Raw genomic sequence first — 23,427 nt, forward strand, 5'->3', positions numbered from 1 at the left:
TATGTGTTTTCAATCGCCCATAAAGACGCCAGGATGCACCCCGGAAGCTGAGAGATGGTAATGTATTCATCTGTGTGAACCTTAACACGTGACGGCCCGATTGATTTAGAGAACGCCCTTGAAATTCGTCGACATTTTGAAAACGCCCACTCAACTCGAACTTCATACCAAACTCCCGTCGCGCTTGTCATTTGTAATCTATTCGTCTCAGGTCAATTTTCCTTATTCCTTGTGATATTTTTTTTATGATCTTAAATTCATTGTTGTTTGTGCTCCTTTGTATTTGTTTAAAGTGCGTACTATTAGAGTAAAGCGCCGCCCGCTTAATTGCATATTCTACTTGAGGTTTGTTCATTTTTATGTGTCAGCGCTGTGTCGCTGCTAGCTATGTCCGGTCGCATATGTGATTATTTGTTAAAGTATTTGCCTGGTAATGTGAATTGCTCGTCGCGGCGAAGTGTTTAAGTCCCGCCTGCTAGAGAGTATATGTTTGCGCCACTCAACGGAGGTTATTTGTTATGTTTGGAACCACGTGAGGTCTTGTAAAAGGAAAACGTCCGCCCACGTGAATGTAATTGCCGTTGAGACGCCTTTGTTTATACTGGTCAAGTAATGTATGGTCACCGCGCCGACTAGTTTCTTTTTTTAAAACAAAAGGTGAACTTAAGTAAGGGCTGGCTAGGATTTAAGTAGCACTGGAGCAAAATCACAAATGACCTGATTAGACAAAAAGTAAGATAAAATTAATTGAGAATGCAATAATTTGGGCTTGTCGTCATAAAACCTGTACATGTCATGTATAATTTCTTGTGTCGATGACCCCATGAGGATTGAATCTGAGAGAGAATGTGAGAGTGCAAGTGTGGGGACCTGTAATAATTCCATTTTTGTTGGTTATGAATAGAATATACTTTTTATTTTCATGTTAATTTTGGGCTATATCATTTTCGTATGCATGTCGCTACCCGTGATTTTCAGGTATGCAGCTAGCCGCTTCCCGGCTACAGGTAAAGAGGTGGTTATTTGAAAGTACATGTGTCTTTGTTTTAATTCGATATGGCTTATCACTATGCACTGTCGGTCACCGGTTCCTACACACTTACTTAACCTGGACCGTAACGCTATTTCGCTTGTCCGAGGGAGATTTTGCCGCCTCTATCTAGGTAGTGGTAGCATTTGTTTTCCCGGGCAAGGGAGGGCGTAGCATACACCAGCATGTCTAAAGAGACCTCTTCACGGTACTGTTTTTGAAGAAAATTCAGCTCTTTTGGTACAAGCCGTGCGGCGACGCATCTCATGCCCAAAATATCCACCAAATGCGAACAAACAGACTCGTGAGATGTTAAGGTCACTAGCTATATCTCTTAAGCTGGAATGGCGATTATGGAGCACAATTTCCTTCACTTTTCCGATGTTTTCATCGGTTGAAGAGGTCGAAGGTCGTCCAGAACGAGGCATGTCTTCGACGATCTCTTGGCCCTCCTTGAACACTTTGTACAACTCGTAAGCTCGTGTTTTTGATAAAACTGATTCACCACAAGTCTTTTCTAACATTTTTAGCGAGTCAGCACACGAAATTCCGTTCGCAACACAAAATTTAAGCAAACTATTTGTTAAATCATTTCGTTCATTGTAAAAATCGATATACACTACTGAAGTGGACTGGTTCAACCAGCTGCTGTAAACAAACTGGTTGACAGATCGCACTCATGTTTGGCATAGTAATTAAGTACAGTGCTACCAAATTATTGAAATTTTGTTTTAAAAAAATCATTAGCGCGGGTCTTTCAAATTACAAATTCCCGGTACTTTTTTGACAGAAGGTATACATTCAGCTACTTCTCAACGTAGTTCCCACAGTTGTTGAGACACTTGTCGTAGCGGTAGATGAGCTTTTGTAGACCCTCATCAAAGAAATATGCCGCCAGGTCAGACAGCCAATCCGTCACGGTCTGTTTTATCATCGGCGCTGTTGAATCGCAAACGTTTTTGAGACTGCTGAATACCAAATTACTTTAATAAATTTGAAGCCATGAAATGAGACGTAAATAAAATAAACTCTAAGTGTAGTCTATCATTTGAATATAATCGTGTAATTGTAAGCACTGTGTACATGCCTAGTGAGAGAAGAAAATATCGACTTTGCAATACTACATTTATCAGTCCCTAACTACGCACAAACATTCGTTAAAAATTGAAAGAACGTCATCTCCCCCAGCCCTATTTAATAATATTTTTTATCTACAGAAGTCAAAGTGTGCAATAAAATGTTGTTAAAATATAACTTTATAGTCAAGTCGGTATGATAAGTTGCCAACATGCTAAATGGTCTCTGGTTCGGTTCTCACCAATGGTAGACTTTTTTACAGTGCACTGCAAACTAGTGTATGCCTCGAATGGAACTAATTGCACATTTAGAAACGTCTGCTATTTTTAATAAAGATGTAATGGTTTTGAGAGTAAATAATTGACATTAAATCTTTTAGAAAGTGTGGAAAGGCATGTGGACGAGCCATAAATACAAAAAAAGACGTAAAGAGTTGATACGAGCATATTGTTGTGTATGGAATTGAATTCACTATAGTTCTTGCTTTGTGTGGAAACTAAAATGTGAAAATCCTTAACAACCACGTCATTATAACTTTGTTTTAAAATATGTGGCTATGTATAAGAATAGCAAGACGAATGTTCTTACGACCACCTTTAGCACATATTTTTTCGGCCAATCAGTATTGTCCCGATTTACATTTGTAGTATACATACGTTGTGTAAAAGTATAAACGTCTGTTTCATTCTTATTCTAGGATTCTAGAGCAATATCTCCTCAGATACGGATTAAATTAAACATATCAATAGGTAATAATGCCAACTTGTGTAAACAAACTCAAAATCACCTTTAGTTTAAAATGTAGAGGCATCTAATTTACAGTCACTGTGAAAGTAGGTATGGTCTAACAGCTCCATGTTTGGTTTCCAAGTGTAAAATGATTTTGTGAAGAAAAAAATATGTAAGACGTTTTTAGAAATTAGGGGGTCAAATTATGGATTGAAAATGCATGTCGTATGCACTTCCCACATTCCATGTCCGAGAATATGCATAGTTACACAAGTTTAAAAAAAAGTTACAACGTCAAAATGCGGATTCGAACACACACATGTTGGAGCTTCATTGGTAACTACAAAATAAAAAAAATGCTTCTTTGATCGAACATGCATCCTTCAGACCGTCAAGCCGTAACACTGATCTCTTTTTTTCTTTTCTTTTTCAAGGAATGCCCCTATGCGGAAATATTCCACATCATTCACACGACTTTCACTCATATCAATTTGATTTTTTTCTCGATTTTTCTCAGGACAGACAAACACAAATACCCATGCCTTACCATGGACTCGAACCCAGAACCCCTGGCGTTGTAGCTCGCTGTGCTAAACACTCCGCCACGTTGGGATATAACGAGATCATTACTTCCCATGGAATTTAGTCATCCCTTTGCAGACGGGCACGTGCCTCTCGTGATAGCACTTTCTGTGCTTTGTATCGTATCCCTTATGAAGGCATATAGGGAGTACAGAAGTTGGGCTACACACGTTCTCGATCCCGTGAACTGTTGGAGGTGATGTGATCAGCACCACGCCCCGACAGCATTTACCCAACCCCCGGAGACCTCTTCCAGGGGTTAATTGAAGAGCTGTTTTCGAGCATTGTTGGACAAATCAAGAAGCCGGGAATCTGACGTGGTTTCCCCGCGTTAGCTTCTTATCGTTGATAATCAACTTGGTGCAGTCTCTAAGAAAGGATTGTAACAGCTCTCTTGGGTGTTATCGCTAATGAGTGCAGTGGCGTGATCTAGTATGTATGAAAGTTTCACGTGCACAGAGTGATGCCCAAAGAAATGTTCTATTGAACTTCGTATGTTCATTTGGTAACAGTTTAGTAAATCGGAAACACATTAAAATGGGATATTTTTTGTTTCGCATGGTTCGTACTTACCAATTGTGTATTGCGGAACATAGTTCAAGGTGCCATTATGCTCTTTACACGAAAACAAACACAATTTTTCACATACAGAGTGATTTCTTTGATTCCTTTGCTCGCTTCCGTAACACACAGTATGGCGGCCACATCTTGACTCAAGTTGTGGGTATGCAGTGTTTCCAACCTTCTTCACCAAGAAATACCTACTGTCGTGTTCGTCACCGGTGGAAATTGTACATTATGCACTGGTAGCTGACGGATAGCCCGGATACCTGACGGATAGCCCCACGAACAATTTCCGATAAGGTTAGGTTAGATTTGGTTAGGTTAGGCAAGCATAGTGAAAAAAAGGGGTTAGAAACACTGACAGGGGGTTACGTCATGAAACGTACGCTGCATCCGGTTTAGGTACGGGAGGCAAATGAAAACAATGGCAATTGTGCGTCGGTGAGATATTTCTCTTGAAAAATACATGATTTCCCAGTCAAATATATTCCACGATGAAAGAAAATACCTCGACGAACGTTGTAAACCTTAGACAAACTCATTTCCGTAAGTAGTTTCTTCTGTAAAATAAAGAAATGTGTTTCCGATATACGAAACTGTTACCGTTCATTTAAAGAGCTCTGCGATAAATGGGAAGAGTTGAAATTTAGCTATACTTTTCATAAAGACTTTGAAATTGCACGTTTCGAAAGTTCTTACATTTTAGCCACATTATCATGACATAACACAATATTTAAAAAGAAAATAAGAACTTGTTAATATGTATTACTACAGTGCGTCCATTTCGATCTTCAGCCGAGAGATCGGGAGAAGCGTGGCGGGCGGCGCTGACGGAGATGCCGACATTTGGGGCCTGTAATGCCAGCTTATTTTTATGGACATATCCAGACATTTATATAAATATTGCAAAACGAGCACTAACCTGTATTATAATTCATCATCTGTAATTCATCCGAGTTCTGCCCTTATATACACACAAAAATACGCTTTAGAAACGATGTTAAGAACCACAGATAATAAACATTTTAATCACAGTTTTGACCAGTAACGTCCTGCTTAAGTTTATATCCTTGAAAGAGTTTTGTGTCGATGGGGATCGTTTGGAGGTTTCGAATGTGCAACACTGTATCAAGATTACGCTGCAGACAAAACCGTTAAAAGTCAATGGTTTTCGTGAGTTTCCTTGTGATCCGAAATCTCCGAGCTCGAGTATTTTGTTCCTTCGCGACTAGACGCAAGTGTTATTCTTGGTTACTTGCCGTTACTTGTTTGTGTTATTGCAGTGTGTATGTGTGTTGTGTCAGTGAGACGATTGGAATGCCAGCCGCAAGGTTAACGTTACGAAGGGGGGGGGGGGTTAGTTCTCGGCCCGACCCAGAAGGACTTTAGCTACAGGCACGAAAGTTTCAGGCTAGAGTAAATTTCTGTAATTGGGTTTTGCAGAATATTGTAGATGGTATTGTTGATTCACAGTTAACATTTTTTTTCGGATGGGACATGGTTTTACTTGCGTGGTCATGTTTGTTCACAGAACAATAGATACTGGAGCACTGAACATCTCCAAATAATACACGAAGTTCAGTTACATGATGTGTGTGGTGTGCTGGTGTGTGGTGTGCTGTAAGTGCAAAAAGAATAATAGGGCCTATATTTTTTGAAGACGCAATAAATTCAGAGAGGTACCGCACGCAAATACTCGCGCCGTTTTTTCAGTTGTTTTCAGATAATGAGAGACAATATGGATATTTTCAAGAAGATTCGGCCACAGCCCATACCGCCACTGATTCTTTGGACGCTATAAGGGAGGTGTTTAATGACAGAATAATTTCTACAGGTTTATGGCCTTCACGTTCGCCACATCTTACCTTATGTGACTTTTATTTGTGGGGAACCTTAAAAAATAGAGTCTACCGAAATACCCCCCCCCCCCCCATAGCATCAACGAACTGAAAGACAATATAAGGGCAGAACTTGGAAGAATTACGGAAGAAGAACTTTTGCGTGTGTATCAAAATTTAATCGAACGATGCCAGGAATGTGTGAATGTAGGTGGACATTACTTTGAACAACTCTTATAACACAGGTTAGTGCTCGTTTTGCAATATTTATATAAATGTCTGCATATGTCCATAAAAATAAGCGGGCATTACAGGCCGCAAATGTCGGCATCTCCGTCAGCGCCGCCCGCCACGCTTCTCCCGATCTCTCGGCTGAAGATCGAAATGGACGCACGGTACTACTATGCACGACTCATCCTTACCAGTTTCACAGGAAAAACTTTATTCTTTGAGAGGTACATTGCGACGAGTTATTAAAAATAAAATGTTAATTAACACAACCCATAACAACTGTATAACTTATTTACGAGGTGACTATTTTCCAACAGGAGCAATTATCCAAAGACCAAAAATGCGTGTGTGGACTTGTGAATTGTATGACACTAACGGTGGAGTAAACACAAGGGTTTATTTGCAGAGAGCTGGACGTTTTGGTCAGGTAACTGGCACATGTCCTCCTTAATTGTGTGTAGGATTATATATGATTGGGCAACAACGTTAATCATAGAAGAGTTGTTAGTTACCCTGGAAGTTACGCTACGTGCACGGAGTTGAAAACATTTATTTGTCTGTACTACAGAGGTACACGAGTCTTTTCTCCCTCCCTCTTTCCCTATCCTTGCCTCCCCCTAATCATCCCAAGGTTTTCTTTCGAATCATTCCATACGAAATAAACACAGCCCACAACCTGACCATCTTCAATTTTCATGAGACTGGGGAGTTGAAAGTATACATGCAACTTAGTAGCCGTGAAAATTTTAAGTCTGGTTTGTCTTGTAATTGTAAAATGATTCAAGGTCAAGATTGAAAGAAATTGCTCTCTTTGAGCTCGTATAGCTATAATGAATGTGCTGTAACTCTGCTCTTATTTGGCCTATAAAGCTGAAATAAAGTTTATTGTGTAGGGAATTGGACAATCTTTCCACTGATATGTAACAAGCCTACTTGGATAAAAATAAAATATAGTCACCTGACCTTGACTTTTGACCTTGAAAATTTCAAAACATGTCATCGCCAAAAATCGTGAAAAATATATATTTGGCAAACCATGCTATACTGTAAAACATATGACAAAATGAAATAAAACTGGGACTGCAATGGGATCAGAAGATACAAAATAATACGCATAACTATGTAACTGATAAATGCGTCATTACAATGTACTAGGGTGAGTCAAGAGTCCATTAACACCTCCTATAAAATGTAAAGAAGTTATCCTGGGTACAATTGGTCATGGTAGAAACATGTTAAACCCAAGGGGAACCATAATTGTGTGTGTCAAGCGGAGGTCCGCCATATTTAATTCAACTCAATCACTTTCAATGGAAAGGGAGTGATGCAGCGGCGGCTCATGGTGAACCAAAGTGGAGAGGCGATAGCTCACAAATTTGCTTTACTAGTAATGTGAGTTTATATGATGATTTTCGTGTAACAGCCTACGTAATAAAAAATTTATATGTTCGTGTTTACCGAATATCATATTTTGCACGTTTGCATATATTATAATAAATTAATAATTATTTAACAGTAATGCGAAGAAGAAATAGAATTCTAACAGATTTCGTCGTAGCATATCTTAACTTAACAGAGGAGAAAATTCAGAAGAAGGGATATTAAGTTTTACACAACTTGATAAGCACAATGACGAATATTTACGTGCATTGATCGTGAAAATTTCTAGTAAAAAAGTTACACAGGAAAAGTTTTCTGTCCAACATGACTAATTTATATGTGAAATAGGGCACCAAAATAAATATCTCACTGGAGAGGTGATATCTGCGTTACCAGAAACTCCTCGGTAAAAACTTCAAACTTACCAGAAATTTTCTTTAGACATGCTTGTAAATGAAATTCATCCTTCTGTCCTCCAACGCGAAATTTGCGAGTGAACTCACGACCTCCCTTCTTGCACACTTGTTCTAGAATCAAATACGGATTAGTTTTTTTTTGTTTTGTTTTGTTTTTCATCCAGAGTTCTGGTAGAAAAACTTCGCACCAACAATTTCTCCACACTGTTCATCGCAACAAATGCACAACTACAGCACACAACTACCGAAAAGCTTCACTTTTCCATGTAAAAGGAAGAAACAACAAGTGTCAATACTAAGTATCGTCTTCCGATTAGGTCGTTTTTTTGCTTGGGGGTTGCCGGACAATCTTGCCAAATTTTCAGAAATTTGTAGTTGACAGGTTCCTGTAGCGGTTCTTGGTGAGTTAAATGACGAGTTTCTAATTTATTTAACAGCCGGGTTGAAAAGAAATTGGACAACATTGTCACATTATCAGGAATTTTTTTCAAACGTGCTGATCAAAACATTTAATTAACTCTACATGATGTACTCCGCATGATTATCGAAAAGTAGCAGGAAGCGATGGTAAATAACAAAAATCAAGCAAGAGTCTGTACTTTTTCAGTTACCGATATTTTCATTCCTCATTGGATATTGCGTAATTTATTGCTCTACTCTTATGTCATAAGTGAATAAACTTATGGAATGCAGAATGATTTTTTTCAACGGTTGGTAATTTTCTCTTATGTTAACTTCATTCCTTCTGGCAACTCTTCATTGTTTACCGTTCTCCGGAGAGAAGGCTAGTTTCGCCTAGAGGGTGGGTTTCGGACGACAAAACCCTCCGTCCTCCCATGCACTGGACCTGTGCGTGTTATTCCCTTAGTTCGCTCCCCTCTTTAACCTCGCGGGTGCTCCTGAGAATGCTCTATGTCTCGTAAAGTGGGAGGACTGCGCCCCGCCTGATTTCTCTTGAACTTTCGTATTCCCCCGCATGGTGGCGTGCAAACTTCACAACTGTCGCGGAAGAATGAATACAGAACCAACTAACCAACGATCTATAACCAATGGAATATTTGCAATTCAGATAATGTAAAAGCTAATATATAAATGTTAATGTAATGTTTGTTCACTTGTGGTTACACACGGCAGTCCGGCGTCCGTATTGTCCTTATGAGCGGCCGCCCCTGGGGTGATGTGACATATTAAATGAGGCTACAATTTCACTAGAAATGCAGTGACGAAGGTTTTCTCAACGCATATTTAATCAGAAAAAGTTATGATTATATGCTTTTAAAGATTCTCTCCTTTTTGATTTGTTAGAAGAAAAACATTAGAATGCCTCTAACGTGTTAGGAATGCATCGATATTACACTGACATCTCAGGATAAAAGTTTACCCACCATTGCACATGATTTCATTCAGCGATATTATCGGATAAAGGTAAAAAGGTAAAGTGCTCCCCTGTGCTTAGCACCACGCCATGAAAGCGTATAGAGGGTGTGGGGGTAACGCCCCACACTTTCTTGATCCGGTCGTGAGTGGGGGTGATGTGATCAACATCACGCCCCTGACCGCCTTTACCCCCCAGGGTTTCCCCCAGGTACCCACGTTATTCGACGCTGGGTGGGCGCCGGGTCCGCTTCCATCGTTAGAAAAGTTCCCGAATTTGAACCGGCCGGGTATCGAACCCGGGACCTTTAGCATGGTAGTCAGACGCGTTACCGACTGAGCCACCGCGGCCAACCTATATTATCGGAAGAAAGAGTTGAATATTCTGAATGGTGTCTCAAACAATTACAATGTGACGGCCCCTTTGGAATGAAAAGTCCTTTACAGTGACGAGATTGATTTTATGTTCACGGTGAAATAAATTAAAATAATATGCAATACCTGTGATCTGGTAATCTACATTAGACAGCTAAGGAGTGAGTGAGTGAATGAGTGAGTAAAACCTGAATCATGATGCATGGAGAATTGGATTGGTTGGTTCATTTGCAACGACGGAATCTTAAGAGATGAGGGCTACTTGGATTTGTTATGTGAACCGGTTCTTCATGCTTGCTTACGGAATTCGGTTCTTTTTCCAGACATTTTCAACAGAGCAGAGCGCGACCACATGATGGGAGTATTGTGGTAGTTTCTTCATGGTATATTTCCCGGTAGATGGATTGGTAGCCTGTTGAAAGGCCTGTACTTTCTCCAGATCTAACACCTTAGCAGTTCCGTAGCTAGAGGGGGGCAGGGGGGCAACTGCTCCCATGAGAGCCTGCTTTGCCCCCCCCCCCCATCTGTGAAAAATTTCAGAACACATTCCTATCTGGAATTCTCACTAATCTTTACAATTATATCCTGTGTTACTGTAGCAACATAACAAAGACACTTATTGATTTTGTGATTTATTAACGTGTGTAGGATTCCGTATAATGTCGTACCAGAATTGGGAGAAAAAAATCCCTTCCAGATTCAGACTTCGGGAAATGATTTCGCAATTTTCAGTATCTAGAACAGTTGTGACAGTGTTACTTGGCACTGCTTAAATGTTTGTTTCCCAAGTCTACCTTTTGGTAATAATGATTCATGTGGTAGAGAGAGGGAATGGATATTTGATTTTTGTTACTTAGCGTTGATTTTCTGTCACTTCTAGCTAATCGCAACAATGAATGATGACGTGAAATTGATGAAGAGGCACTCGTAAACAGTGGTGCAACCACGGAGGGACAGGGGGCATTGTCCCCCCACTTTGAACGGCAGTCTATTCTAGGGGAAGCAAACATTGAAGTAAAAAACAAGACTAGGAGAATCTAAGAATAGCAGGACAATTGGATACTCGTGATGGAATTAGTTTTCACGTGTTCCTTGCATTTTTCTTCCAGACGGCCAAGGGCACTTGCAAGGGGCACAGAGGGGCAATTGTCCCCCTCCTCGATTACAAATTTTATACAAGTAAAAGTACATTTCGTAAAACTTTCTTGCTCGCTCCGCTAGCAAGCAAAATATCTGCTATTCTTATGGTCCAAGTACAGAGCCATAGCTAGGGGACGGCGGAAGTCAGCCTTGGGAGCCAAAACGATCTAAATAAAAAAAAAATTGTTAAAGAGAATGCCATGGCGCTCTATTAAAACAATTTATTTCTATGAAACTTAATATCAAATATTAATGATGACACTGTAATCCAAGAAGTCGTTGATCAATCAAGGGATTCCTATTTGTTTGTCAGGTGTCAAACACATGTATTTCACCTATAATTCACACAATATTTTGCAAAATGGTTAATATAACCAGTAGGCAAACATTGTCTGTAGTGATTGAAGTGTCTCTCCTTTGAAGGAAATTTAGTCCGTGGTGGACTAAGGAACCCATGTTTTAATGTTTAAGCAAGTACAAAAAAATGTATTACAAACTTTTACACAATTCATCAAAGTGTAGATAATATGTAACCATTACTATTTAATTAATTCAATTTTTCTTCCATAACACACCACAATGGTGTTGTTGGATTCTCGTTAGATTCCTTTGTGCGTAAAAATCTTGCATACTAGAGGGAATCATTATGAAGCATGATTTTTAAGGGCTCCCTGAATCAGTTCTGCAGAGAGGCAGGCCTAAAGCTATTGGCACATATTAATCGTCCATTAACATTATCGACCTGTAAATATCAAGTAGATACAGTCCCTATTAGCCTATTTATGTTAAACTTTATATTCTTTGGAAATCTGGAAAGGTCATTATCGAAATATTGCTATTTGATGTTGCTCGAAGTTTGTTTTGTTCGTTGGAGTTTCAAGATATCTCTTTTCTGTTACTTATCTCTTTTGGGGGAGGGAGCAACTGCCTCTGTGTACCCTGCTATATCTGCAAATGTGACACCGTATATTAAAAATTTGCTCCCTCTAGGATTGACTTCGCCCCCCCCCCCTACAAAGAATTCCTGGCTACGGGCCTGGACCTTAGGACTTTTTTACCTTCAGAAACATTTGAAGACAATGGTCTATACACTAAAAATCAGTGATATTGACCACAGGAAAGTAGTTGTTGCTTACAGTTGCTGCTTATAATGCTGTTGCTGAGTGTGAGAGACGTTAACAAGTGTGCATACAGGAATTTGGACACCGTAATGAGCAGATATCTTATAATTTTTTTCTGGTTAAAGATACGTTAGAAATACCTTCACCACAGCATTTCTAGTGAAATTCTAGGCTCATTTGATGTGTCATATCACTCACCCCCTTTACATTCAAACTGATTGATTTGAATTTAATATGGCAGCCAACAATATGGCGGCCAACAATATGGCGACCTCCGCTTGACACACACAACTATGGTTTCGTCTGGGCCTAACATGTTCCTAACATGACCCAGAATACATTTACATTTTATAGATTCACCCTAGTATATTGTAATGATGCTTTTATCAGTCACATAGTTATACTTATTATTTTGTATCTTCTGATCTCATTGCAGTCCCAGTTTGATATTTTCATATGGTTTACAGTATAGCATGGTGTGCAAAAGAATTTTCAACGATTCATGGCGGTGACATGTCTTTAAATTTCCAAGGTAAAAGTCCAGGTCACGTGACAATATTTTATTTTTATCCAAAGTGTTATGCTTTACTTGCTTCTGGTGGAGAGTAACCTGCCTTGGCTCGACCTGTTATGTGTTTGCGTTACTTCCTCAGGCAAATAGTTGCATTACACTTTCAATATTTAACAAAAACGGTTCAATCGATTTAAATTACATTAAATAACTACCATATTCTCTACCATGGATATTAGGGGAAAACTCAGTTCCTTTATCTTTGAATGATAGCCCAGACGTTCAGTTTAGAAATATGTAACAAGACTATTTATTTCGTTGATTAAATATATACAAGGAATTACATAAGAAATAACACCCCACATAAAAAAGACAGGATCCTCTTTAATTAAAATACTGAAATTCTCATCTGAAATATATTGTAGAGATATGGAGATTATTAAACCGAGAAAACCTCGTCATGGTAATATTCACGCTTGTTTATTTCCTGGAATTGTCCGACCAGCGGGCGATCCCAAGAATGCGCTAACTTTGTAACTTCCGTGAAAACAATGACTGAAAGGCAAACGCGTGGATCTAAACAAGATCTAGCGTGTTCGAAATGTTTAACAACCTTTCGAAGCCTAAGATTATAAAAGGGAGCTCACTCCCGGAGCTCGCTCTCATTTGATTTTGGCTCTCATTGGACACTCTACGACACATTACAACTACAGAACTACGACGACGGAACACGGAGTTACGGCTGCCTAGTATGCTACGAGTCGCGAGGGATCGCTCGGTTTGGTGAGCCAAGGGTCGCAGGATAGAACCTTTGCACCAGTCACAATTCGGTCTGCAAGAAGCATCTGGACAAGAACATCACACACCTACCAGGTATGAACAAGCGTAAATAACCTTTACATTCAACTTTCCATATCTCTTCCCTCTTAATCGGAGCACCCCGTGACCTCAGATCCCAGGTAAGACGGGATTACAACAATATATATAAGAGAGTTTTGTACGCTGGCCTCTGGCGTCGTAGCGCGACGTGCTAACCACTCTGCCACGGGAGCCGGCCCCATGAAATTGGACTATCCCAATTCGTTCTCTAGAAAAATGCTTGTTATTAACACTCCAGCACACATTATTCGTAATTTGTGTTACCTCTATATGTTTTCAGAATAAATTACCCATCTATTGGAAATCAGTAACCGCGATTGCGTGACAAAAGTGCGGGAGGAAGGGCAAGGACAGGTAACTTTTTCTTCGTAGACAAGCTTAGCATTTAGTAGCCATAGTACGGGGGGAAGTGTTAAAAACTATGGGGGGCAAAGTGCCCCCACGCGCACCTTATCGCCGTCACTGTTGAAAATGAAAATGTTACGTGTCATTGTTTTTAATATTCTGTAAGATGCATAGTCTCTGAACTACAGAGGGAAAATAAAGAAGGGGAAAATAACATTGATGCCACGGATGATTGAATTCTTCTAATACAGTGCGTCCGGACACACTCTATGTTCGCCCCTTTTCCATACCCATCAATACAATAAAACAGTGAGATGAAATGAGGTTTTTCTATCTCCGATTAAACTGTCATCTTGCCTTTTGCCTCCCCCCTTCCCAAACCAGAGTGTCTGTGCACGCCCATTGTCGCCAATTATGACAAGTTTTTCCTGGTTTTCCGGTATCTTCAGACGAATGTTTACTAGTTGATTTAATTGTCTTCGCTGTAGCACTTGGCTAAAAGAGATGGAGATGCAAAAGAAATAAAGGACACCAATTGGGAAATGCATAGAATCTACCCTAAATTTAGTAACAGATATAGTCAAGGATACTTCTGGTTGAAAATCAACGAGAAGGTTAAAACCCAGAAGTGTCCGTTACTGTACCATCATACCACTGATTCAGAACAACCAATCACGGAACGAACCATTCCCTTACGATATTTTAACGATATCGATACAAAAACTAAATGGCACAGACCTACTTTTCTGCTAGCCAAGGGGAAGGGGGTTATGATCAGCACCCTTGAAAAAGCCACTGTTTCATAAAACAAAAGCAGGCAATACTTTCATTTTGGTTATTGCATTTATTTGCATTCCACGTAATCAGAAGCAATATCCCTCAACTTTACATCCCAAGTTATGGCCCCGCGACGGCTGCTACAGGATCTCGTTAACAACCATGTACGTGATGAATGCGACAACACCATCCATTCAATCTAATTTATTTTGAGTGCCTCGATAAGAGACTTTGTTGACAACGACCAACTACAGAGTGAACCCACTCATTGTGAGTTGGAACACCTTTTTTTCATTTTTCAAAAAAACATCATGATTCTGTTATTCTGATATTGATATTGTCGGCACCGTCGATATTGATATTTTCAATATCGTAGATATCGATATTTTCTATATCGTCGATATCGATATTTTCTATATCGTCGATATCGATATTCAACCTACTGTATATCGAACTTCGATATCGAAAAACCGATATCGCACAGCACTAGTCCATACCACCCTATGTCTCAAATTGTAAGATGAACAGATTAAACGAAGTAATGCCATTATCTGCTGATTGAGGGACGTGTCTTCAATAAGGGAAATTCCATTTATAAGAATCAATGCATTACCAGAAAAAAAATATTTCAAAATATTGGTTCAAAGTAGGGAAAGAATGCTTCATGTATTTTTATTTTTATTACTATTTCAAACGAACGATTTAGGGTGGTTTGAATTCGTAACTCCTTCACTTCCCGACAGGTTCTTGTTATAAACTAATAGAAGAGAAGCATTCACAGACCAGAAATGTTGTACATTTATGCTGAATTTCTTCACTATTGTAAAATATATTTGCTTACAAACATTTTCCATTACATACCTTGTCCAGAACCTCGCCGAGATACTGCACAATAGAGTTGCCCTCAGCTTTTTCTGCCATTTTGATGTGTTTCCTAACAGTAATAAAAGTATCCATTATAATAACAGTCAAAGAGAAGCACTTAACACAGTCAAAATTTTGCACAGTTTACGATTAGTGTATATTAGGGTGCTTAGGTTATTTTGCAATTATAACATTCATATCTCAACCCAGTGAATTAGCAAAACACCTGAGCCCTTCAAATAAACTTGGAAAGAGATACGCATTAACAGTATATTCAAGACAAATGTGAATGAAAATATTGGGAACTTCATTTATTTATTCGAATATTGATAACACAACAGGCATATGTGCACTTATAGTTGCCATTGTAACAAACGTGGTATTCTGGAAACAAATGATTTCCTCTGCTAATGCAACATTTGCACCGCAGAAGTTTCAAAGTTATGTTGCACGCAGTAGCTAGCAAAATGTGCAGCTACTAGAACATTTTTTAAAAAAAATATGTACGTACACACTTCGAAACTTCTACCCTACTGAAATAAATAAAAAGGCTTTGAAGTAAGCCCTTGATGTCTGACCGTCAATTGCCTTGCGCACAGACACCTCAACTAGCATTTCAATCCTAAGGCTATTATATACCATTCATATGAGCAGTTATGCCAAAGAGAAACGAGATGGACATAGCTTTAATGTCTCGTGTTCTGGACATGGATGGAGTAATTTTCGGTTCCACAGTTTGTTTATTTATTTAATGCTGCTTGCCAACGAATATGAAGAATTTGCTTTATATTTTCACTCCGTGCATTAGTGCAAACTGTATAATTTACAATTATAATAATGCAGGGTACAGAAATTTTATCAGCTACCAACTCAATAATTTAAGAGACTTTAGCATATTTACGTAACGTTTTCACCTCATCAGAAGTAAGCATTGAGGTGTTTACAGAATATTCTAACCAGTAGCGTTCCGGGATAATTTAGCTTCTGTGGTAAAGAGAGTTTAATCTGGATAGTCACGTCTCAAACGTAATTCGAACATGATAACTACAATCAATTTACGCATTCAAACCATACTAAAGATTATAAATTAGCAAGAATCGTACTAACTCCAACAGCTGGTCCCCGTGGCGGAGTGTTTAGCACATCGCGCTACGACGCCAGGGTTCCCGGGTTCGAATCCTGGCTTGGGAATGGATGTTTGTGAGTGTCCATTCATCAATTTCATCCTATCATCATTCATTCCCATCTTCGCAAATTAGCCAAAAGTGGCAAGAAAAGCGAAGTAAAATAGAACAAATCAATCAATCAACAAATTCCAACAAAAATTTAGTATGATTAGTTATAGGTATTAAAATTTACATTTGTAATTAACTATTTACAAGCACTTGTTAGCCCACACTGACTAGCACTAGCCCTCAGGGTTACCAGTTCTTGTGTACAAAGGTTACATGAGGATTCAACTCACCAGCCGTTCTCCTCGCACCATGATCAGTATTTCCAAAGTGTGGGCAACGACGTGCAATGTGACAATGTGAGTCTTATGAAGTTTTCTAACCGAATGATTTTCTCTCCACTGAATCGTACGTTACTGACGTTTCCCGTGTATTTCTACTCAAAACAAAAGAGTATGATCCACAGAATGCTATTTTTAACTTGCTTCGAAAAGCAAAAAAATATGGTAAACAACTGAGCATACATTTGCTATTTCACATCAAAGCGCAGCAGAGCGCCAATTCCGTTGCTCTGCCTTCTCTATATCCCAACGAAAGAATCAGCATTCATTAAGAACGAAATATCGACAAGAAAAGTGCTAACTAACTACGAGGAATGATTGCAGAGTGAGAAGCAAAAATAAGTTCTTACCTTAAATCCTACATCGTTACAGTGTTGGAACTCTCTTGAGAGAGAGGGAGAAAGACAAGGAAAAATTTATCACTACAGACCAAAGCAGAAGGGAAAAGTGAAAGACGGAGACTAAAAGAAAGGAAAGGTAACAGAAAAGGAAAGAAAATGACAGAGAGAAGCATAGAAAGAGGGATAGAGACAGAGAGAGAACACAGAGAGGGACATGCAGAGACATAGGTTTCTGTCTTTTCTTTTTTGTTTAATTTATTTCTTCCTTCTCTTTCATCTTCTATCTCTTTCTCTCTGAAGTTGTCAGAGATTTTCCTCCCCTTCTTCTTCTTACTCCTTTATATATCCTATAGAAAGTGAGAGGAAGGTAAGAGAGAAAAATAAAAATAGAGAAGGGAAGAAGAAGAGAAAGAGAAATTGAAACTGAGAGAAGGGGAGAGAGAGAAAGAAAGGATAAAAGGAAAACAGAAATCTCTCTGTCTGTCTTTCTCCCTTTCGCTTTTTCACACTCCATTTCTTTGATTTACTTTTTCTCCTCTATTTTTCTTTTCCTTTTCTCCTTCCCTCTGAAAATATTGAGATGAAGAAGAGAGGAATGAGGGAGAGAACTGAACAAGATATTACTAATATCTCTCATGAAAGTGAAAGCGAGAGATATAAAGGCTTCCTCCTCTTCTTCTCTCCCTTGCTATTTCTCTTTCACTCTCTCTGTCTTTCTATTTCTATCATTCTTCCTATCTGAGTGTTTGTCGCTTTCTTACTTCCGATTCTCTTTTTCTTTTCTCCCCTTGCTCTTCTTCCATCTCTCTCTTTCTCTCTTCTCTTCCATCATTCTCCTTTGTATTGTTCCTCTCTCCTTCTCTCTAGCAAGAGAGAAGAAAAAGAAAGACCGCAAATGGAGTGACGGAAGAGAAAGAAATAGAAAGGACGCGGAAGAGAAGAGAAATAGAGAGAGAATAAAAAAGGAGGCATAAACGTTAATAGAAGAAAGAGATAGAGGGAGAGAGAGGGGAGCGAGAAAGGGAAAACCTGATTTTGTGGCAGACAACAATAAATGAATAGTTAAAGCTCTCGGAATCCAATGGAATTGTCATTATTATCTTTAAAAAATCAAAGAGAAGAACACGTTAGTTTGATAGCTAAATTATTTAAAATTAAATTAACGCAGTATTATAGGAAATGAAAAAGAGGTGAGAAGAAGATAGAAGGTAAGAAAGGTGTAGGTAAGGAAAGGAAAGGGTGAAAAGATATGAGAGGGGAGGAGATGAGGGGAGAGGAGGGAAGGAGAGCAGAAGAAGGGCGAGGAATGGAAAAGTGATGGAACGTGGAGAGGAGGAAAATTTAAGATGACAGGAGAGGAAAGGGGTGGAGAGGAGGAAAATTTAAGATGACAGGAGAGGAAAGGGGTGGAGAGGAGGAAAATTTAAGATGACAGGAGAGGAAAGGGGTGGAGAGGAAAAAGAACGAGACAAAAAGGGGAAGATGAGAGCAGAGACGTGAATAGAGGAAAGGAGAGGATAGTAGAGAAGAGCAGAGTGAAGTAAGAAGTCGAGAATAGGAGAGTACAGGAGAGGAGAAAAGAGAAGTGGTGAAAAGTGAAGGGGAGGAGCGAGACAGACGAGAAACGAAGATAAGAGGGGAGGGAACAGGAGTATATAGGAGATAGTAGCAGAGGAGGGGGAAATGTACAGATGGGAAGGGGTGGTGAAGGGTAGGGTGAAGATGAGAGACGAATCTAGAATAGTGTTGCCCACGAGACGAGACTTTGGCCTGTCTCGTCTCGAAAATATTCGTTTGTCTCATGACACATGGTCAATCTCGTCTTGTCTCGAATTTTTAAAAGCCTGTCCCGTCTCGTCCCGTGGACAACACTAATCTAGAAGAGAGCAGTAGGAGAATAGGGGAGATTTGTCGAGAGGAAATTAACCAGGTGAGATTAAGAGATCGGCTGTATCTTCCTTATTTGTTTGAAACTATCAGTAGTCGTTAAGTAACGTAAATGTATATGGTGACCGACATTTCCCGTGAGAAGTCAAAAACTAAGTGGTTTTCACTTCAAGGAGTCTTTAGCAATAAACTCATGAACATAGTTGGTGAGTGGGTGTCTCACAACTGTGGGTTGTCTCACAACAACCCCCATCTTATTTTGCAACCTGAAAGATTTAACACTTCAGTGGTTGCGAGGGGTCCATCGAATATTATTGCTTTAACCCATTATTTGTCAACATTTATCTGATTTTATAGCAAGAAAGTCCATTTCACTCAAAATATTACAGGAGGGAGGAAATACTAAATTTAGTGAATTACTTTTGAAAGTGATGAAACCAAACAGAAATGCATACAGGGTATCTTAGAATCTTACATTCATCATTCTTTTTCCACACAAGATTCACAAACAGGTTTCGTGTACAGCTTTATACATTTATAACAGGTTTTTAGAAACAAGTACTTATTTATAGGGTCATTCCACGAGGTCCTCAATCTTACATTTTTTGATTCGTTTGAAATTTGGCATACTGAGAAAGTCACCTGAGGTAGGAAATATTCAAACTTGTAGATCCATATTTTCAAATTGCAATATTCCGAGAATAAGGCCACCTACAAAAGTTATTCAGACGTGATTAAGAAAAATGTGCATGTGTGACACGCTCAGTGGCACAGTGTGAAATACGCATTGTAACCTGATTCTCATTTGTGCCTCTTGACCTTTTCTAGTCGTCTTTGAAAGGGAGGGTATGCGCGTTAAATGTTCAAGTCTTTTACTTTTTTACATTGCCTGCATTTATCGTCATGAATTCTTCATTTACCAGTACAGTGCGGTTGCACACAGTATAACGGGACAAGCATGTGGCATTTTCGTCTACCAATGAGACTCGTACCAGTGTACAACCTCAACGGTTAAAAATTAAAATACTTTAGATTGAAACGCGCCTATTTTCCAACAATTTCCCCATTTATATTTTTCGCTATGTCCACTAATAACGGAGTTGCCTATGGGACCGGACTCTTGAATTACCCTATATTTCTAATAACTGGGAATGTAAACATAAACTCCATGAACTTTAATTCAAACAATATTATATATAATTTCTGTTAGACTTTTACGGTTTATATTCTAGGCATTTGTCTATCAAGGCGTGTTATCATGCATTATCTAAACTACCCTATCCTACACTAGCCTAACCAAAATCTAACATAACTTTGGATCCCATTGCCGTCCCGCTTACAAATTTTGTACAGTAAGTATAATAGTGTATGTACGAAATACTATACTTGTGGAGAAAAATAAAGGCCAGCTTTTGAGAAAACGTCTGTTAAAGTTTTCTTTACACCTCCTTCAATTTTTTTTTACCCTGAACTAAGCATGCTAAGTGTCGCACGAAAGAGCCCATCTAGACTTTTCCAACGCCGTCTGAATCACTACTGTAGGTGCCTTCCCTCCCGAAACATTGCAATATATAGTTAACAAGATGTTGGGAAAATGGTCAAAATCGCACATCTTACACCCCTGTAATTTCGGAACCTACAAGAGTTGTCTTTTTCAGTATCCTAATTTCAAATTAATCAAAATATGCGAGGTTGAAATCTGCCTCTTCATTGGTTGATTTCACATGGAATGACCCTACATGAAAAAACTACACATCCAAAATCGTTCCCGCCAATGGCTGTTGCCCCCACCTCCAACTTTTTGCCACCCACTATGGTCTCTTAATGCTAACCTTGTCTACTAAGAGAAAGAAAACTGTTTTTGCCCTAACACTTTTGAGTTCTTGCCCCACTCCAGTGGATGCCTATGAACAAAATATAAAGTTTACACGCTTCACGTTGACACCCATACTTCTCTGCCACATTGAACAACTCAAGCCAGGTGTGTCATACTTCCACTGGCAGCTTCATTTATTAGAGGGCCCTCGAATACAGTGAATACGGCATTAAATATGGCTATCTCTCTTGATGCATAATTTTTCGTTAATTTTCCAGAAAAAAATAAATATGAATTTTTAAATTTACATTTAACCGGTTCCAGCAAGTTAAGAGTTCTCGAAAATGTAGGAAACGACATGACGCATGCTCATAACCACCGTTTAAAATACAGAGTACATTACAACTTTTATTATGATTAATCTAAAGAATGGGTGAAATTACGTAAAATAATCAAAATTCAATACAAATGTGAATACAAGCTAAACTTTAACAAATTAGTAAAAATATTTACACACAGTGCATTAAAAGAAATGGAGTCAGTGACGTAATCAGGAGGGAAGTGGGCAGACCACCCTCTAGGCCAACCAGTCTGGCGCCATAGTACAGCTATCAAACAGGAAAAAATAGATGCCGCCTCAATGGGCTAGCATGTAAAGTGGTCGACTCGTGGTCTCGTTTCCGAGATATCCAGGCTCGAATTCCTACTCTGGCATGTGACAATCCCTTCATGAATTTCACTTAATCATCTCTTCATGTCCATCGTTGTGATTAGCCGAAAGTGGCAGAAAGACAAAGTAAGTAATAAATACACGAAAATACAGGCACATCTAGATGAGATGTAGAGTGGCCCCTACACATTGCAATATGCCATGCAAGCATATGGGGATATGAAGCTAGGGCCGCACATATTCACAATTTATGCCATTTGTAGAGGTGATGTGATCAGTACCATTTCCCGACTACCTCTCCCCCTCCCACTTCCAAGTACCTATTTATTAGAAGCTGCGTGAACCCCAGACCCACTATGTTTCTTACCTGAAATCAACCACCGCGGGAATTAAACCCGCATGGCAATTAGTCGGCTTACCGGCTGGACAAGGTAGATCTAAAACTAGATAAAAGTGATGCATACAGCTCAAGCACGTATGATTCATCTGGTTTCAACGGGTAACGAAATTTGACTGCAACCGCGGAAAATGTTTCCACTGTCTCTCCAGTCAGTACTGTACGCAAGGGGGGGGGGGGTGGCTGATGGGGCTACAGCAAATGTACTGCCAACGATAGCAGTAAAGAAGTCGGGGAAACCAAAAGTGCAATCCCCCCTTCAAATGATTCCCAACAACCAATTATATTTTTTAATCGAGGGTTTAAAATGTTAATTGTAGCTCATTTTAACACCGCGCGGAAAAAATGCTCGTCATTGGTCGCGCGTATCATTATTATGATCCATAGAATATTATTGTTTTTACCCATTACATGCACAAATTTATCTGATGTTATGGCGGCAATGTCCTTTTCAAAGTATAAGTTATTTCACTTAACACATTACAGGAGGGAAGAAATACTAAATCTAGTGAATTACATTTGAATGTAGTGAAACGAAAGAAAAACACACATTTTAGATTCTTACTTTCATTATTCTCTTTCACACAAGATTCACAAACAGGTTTGTCTCATGCTCCAGACAAACCCACTTCATACATTTATAATATTGTTTTTAGAAACGTGTGCCGGCTACTTGTGAAAATGCTAGGTGTCCGAGAACGCTTCCGTCAATGGTCGCGCGGATTAGGGATGGCCAAACGGATCCGGATCCGGGTCTGAAAGTTTCGGATCCGGATCCGGTCCGAAAATTCCGGATTTGGATCCGAGTTCGAAAGTTTCGGATCTGGATCCGGATCAGGATCCGAGAGTTTCGTATCTCAATCCCATTATAATATTACCACATCTTAAAAGGTATTATGATCTTCGATTACAAAGAAATTTTTCATTAGTTAGTCCTACAAGAATTTTTTTTCAAGTGTTGATCCTAAAATACGTTGCTAGGCATCGGCTAACACACTCGTGCACAAAAATAATATTACTTGTTTAACATAAAATGTCAGAGATGATTTTGTAAATGCCATTGAAACGAATATGTATTTATTCGAATGTATTGGAAATGGAAACACACATAAATGTGAGACATTCCATTCCAGGATTAAACCTTTAACACATATAACAAGATAGAAATGTTATACAAAAATTATACAATTGTTCTACAGTTACAGTTTTACAAATTAAAATAAAACATTATAATATATGCAGTGTTATATAATTACAAAGTGTAAGACTAACAAGGGAGGTTATCTAAGTGTTCCCCTCCGATTTCCATGATACTTGGCAGGCGTATAGTGGAGCCCAAAGGAAGAAATACGTGTTTTTTGTTTCAGCTAAAAAACTGTTTTAGGGGGTAAAACCCCCTCAAATGTCAAGATGAGGACAAATTGAAGTGAGGATCTGACTCCAGTGTCCCTCCGATTTCCATGAAACTTGGCAGGTGTATAGTGGGGCCCAATGGAAGAAATACGTGTTTTTTTGTTTCAGCTAAAAAACGGTTTTAGGGGGGAAAAACCCCTCAAATGTCAAGATGAAG

At 39.1% G+C, this 23,427-nt stretch overlaps 1 long non-coding RNA gene across 1 annotated transcript in view; it reads right to left on the bottom strand.

Annotated features, from left to right (window-relative positions):
- The window catches only part of LOC145984477 (uncharacterized), a 75,709-nt gene that overhangs the window by 49,814 nt on the left and 2,468 nt on the right, over nucleotides 1-23,427 (bottom strand). The window contains exon 2 of the long non-coding RNA XR_014441324.1: nucleotides 15,231-15,303. This is a non-coding gene — a long non-coding RNA (uncharacterized LOC145984477). The remainder of the gene's footprint in view (nucleotides 1-15,230; nucleotides 15,304-23,427) is intronic.

This window comes from Lepisma saccharinum, chromosome 2, assembly GCF_977018435.1.
Source record: "Lepisma saccharinum chromosome 2, izLepSacc3.1, whole genome shotgun sequence".
Taxonomy (NCBI): domain Eukaryota; kingdom Metazoa; phylum Arthropoda; class Insecta; order Zygentoma; family Lepismatidae; genus Lepisma; species Lepisma saccharinum.